Raw genomic sequence first — 2,935 nt, forward strand, 5'->3', positions numbered from 1 at the left:
TACTCCTTTTTTTTTTTTTTCTCATCTCAATTTCATTGGTACCTCATAAGGGGGCAGCAGTTGAAACGCGATTACATCTTAGGCTTCCTGGGGGCATTTGAGAGTTCACAAGGAGTCAGGGGGGAAACTCAGTAGCATCGCAGAGAACAAAAGACAGGGGAATGGGACCAGCGCCAGAAGATATAAATCAGCATGCCAGGATGGGGCCAATGCCAGTATCTGCAGCTGAGGAGAGCTAGAACCCCATGGCATTAGAAGAATAGGCCATATTAGAGGGCCAGCAGCCAACCTGGAGCTGCAGAGGAGTGAAGAGAGCGAGCTTCCTTTCCCAGATGAACACATGGGATCAGATCAAAGAGACCAGTGGGATTATTTTATTCGGCCTAAAGCACCCTTCACAATCAAAGCCAGGGCTGCAGAACTGGTGCCAATGGCACACTAAAGGGCCCTCAGATGAGCCATTCTCATGACTGAATAAGGTGGCAGTTTGAGAGACAGCCCTGGAAGACCAGATTGAAATAACCACAGTTGAAAACTGTAAAACTGCCAGTGCTACTGCACTGCTAAATGTTAGAGAGAGAACACTCCTAGCACCTATCAACAAGGAGAATGGCAGGACGGGCCCTATTCACAGCCTTCAGAACAAGACAAGACAGGCAAGAGATGAAATAAGAAAAGGTATCAGGTGATGTGCAATTTTAACATCATTTCATATGAATAATATCTCATTAGATCCAATCAAGGGAATTTTTTTCTAAAAAGTGAACTCAGTCTAAGTGAAATACCCTCTAGCTATGGACAGCTATCCATCTTTACCTCCTTTTATCCTGATTATCTGAGGAAATACATTATAAAATATAAAGGAGATAAAAAATGTTATTTAAAGTGTAATTCATGTGATTTGCAGTGTGCTTTGCTCTTTCCAAGAGCAATAATTTTAGTGAATACAATATAGTTGCAAAAGAAAAACATAGAATTTATACCAAAGAAGATAGCTGACAATATGGTGTCAACATGTCAACTCATTTGATGCTGCCCTATAATCTAGATGCTCTTTCCATTTAAATAGGTTTAGAAATAAATGTAAACATATCTAGATAGATAGATAGATAGATAGATAGATAGATAGATAGATATGTTATTTTGCCTCTTTTAAGTACTGCCTTGAACTGTCAACAGAAGATCATTGCTGCCAGTTCAACACCAACAGGAGTGCCCAATTTGGGGTGTGGTGAGAGAAGAGACTTTATTCAGTGCAAAGAGCTCAGCTGTGAAACAGCAGGACTGTGAAACAGCACAACCGTGAGACAGCTCAATCATGATACAGCATGGCTGTGGAACACCATGGCTGTGAGGCAGCCCAGGGAGGCAGCCTGGTCAAAGGTGCCTCAGTGTTAGCTTCAGTATTGCAGATCCAGCCAGGGAAACACAGCCTTCAATAGAAACTGAAAGTGTGTTCCCCAGCCAGAGGGGAGCTGATTTATATAGAGTCAGGTCCTCATCTCTGGTCCCTGATTGATCCATTCTCATGCAAATGAGGCCTCCAAATCCTATAGTTTAATTGGTCCAAAAAGCATTGTTGTGATTGCTCAGAATGGAGCCACTCTGATTGGTCAGTGAAGATGGTAATGAAGATATAGCTGTGCGGCTCTGATTGCATGGGGAAGGTTCTCAGTCCTATTGGTTGAAATATGATTCCAGGAACTCCTTTATAAGGGTTAACTCAGAGGTCAAGAACATAGTTCAGGAAGGTTGCTCAGTGCAGGAGGCAGGCAATTCAGTTCAAGCTTCTCCCTAAAGCACAGCTTTTATAAGAGGTCCCTGTTTAGCAATGGCTGCTAAGATCTGTTTTTAAATTTGAGCCCAGTCAGACACCAGGAGCCCTTCTTTATAGGTACATTCATTTTTGAGGTCAACAAACTGAACAATACAAAAACTTAGCACATTAAGTAAAGATAATCATGTTATTTGCTTCAAGCATAACTTTACAGTTCTAATATTATTGTGTGAGTGACAAAAGAGACACAGGATGCCACTCTGTAAAATCTGAGAATAAAGGTAAAATATCTAATTTGCCTTTGTATTGAAACTAAGAAAGATATAGTTGGTATTTTTTTTCTAGTGCCCCTCAAATGTCATCATATGACACTCTTTTTTTTTTGTTTTGTTTTGTTTAGGATAGAACAATCCTTTATTGTTAGACACTTTCACAGAGAGGTTGACCGTACATTAATTTCCCAGTGGAGAAGAACGAACATGAAAATCCGCCTCCAGCCGTCAGCAGCTGCTCTGTTCAGGGCCTGGGATCCTCCTTGCTCACGTGGTGGGAGGGAGGCGTGTACTTCTCCTCCTTTATTAGCTTATCCCGCTGCCTCAGGATGGCACTAAGCCATTTCATCGTTTTCTGCCGAAGCAGACATTCTACAAAATCCTCATACTCTATCTTGCACTCTTTCTCAGCGCGGATAGTACCAATTCCATGTGAACCTTCTATCCGTTCTTTTTCAAAAGCATGGCGCCGAGATGAAAGCTTGTGAGGCTGCTCAGCACTCTGGATTGTCATCCAACTGTCTAAGGCAACACCCAGTCTTTTCTGTATATCAAAGAAAGGCATGGTTTCCAGCCGAGGTGCCCTAGTCTCCTCCCTGGCCGCCGCTACTGGATGGTCTGTTTCCATATGACACTCTTATTCAAGAAACTATAATGGCTTTAAAGTCCATGATAATAAATCTTAATGAAACCTCTACTTGTGTATTTTTATCCTTATTTTTATTAAGATATATAAGATATATTCCATATATCATAGTGCCAGACACACTTTTAAATTCTTTATCAGCTTCAAACTCATTATAACAACACTATGAAATAGGCACTCTTATCAACTTCATTTTACATATGCAGAAACTGAGAAATAGAGAGGCTAAATAAGTCATCC

The 2,935-nt window shown here is 41.1% G+C and overlaps 1 pseudogene; it reads right to left on the reverse strand.

Annotated features, from left to right (window-relative positions):
* Nucleotides 1-2,271: 2,271 nt before the first annotated feature.
* LOC109379454 (NADH dehydrogenase [ubiquinone] iron-sulfur protein 5 pseudogene) lies at nucleotides 2,272-2,614 on the reverse strand (annotated as a pseudogene).
* Nucleotides 2,615-2,935: the final 321 nt, after the last annotated feature.

This window comes from Hipposideros armiger, unplaced genomic scaffold (assembly GCF_001890085.2).
Source record: "Hipposideros armiger isolate ML-2016 unplaced genomic scaffold, ASM189008v1 scaffold_26, whole genome shotgun sequence".
NCBI lineage: Eukaryota > Metazoa > Chordata > Mammalia > Chiroptera > Hipposideridae > Hipposideros > Hipposideros armiger.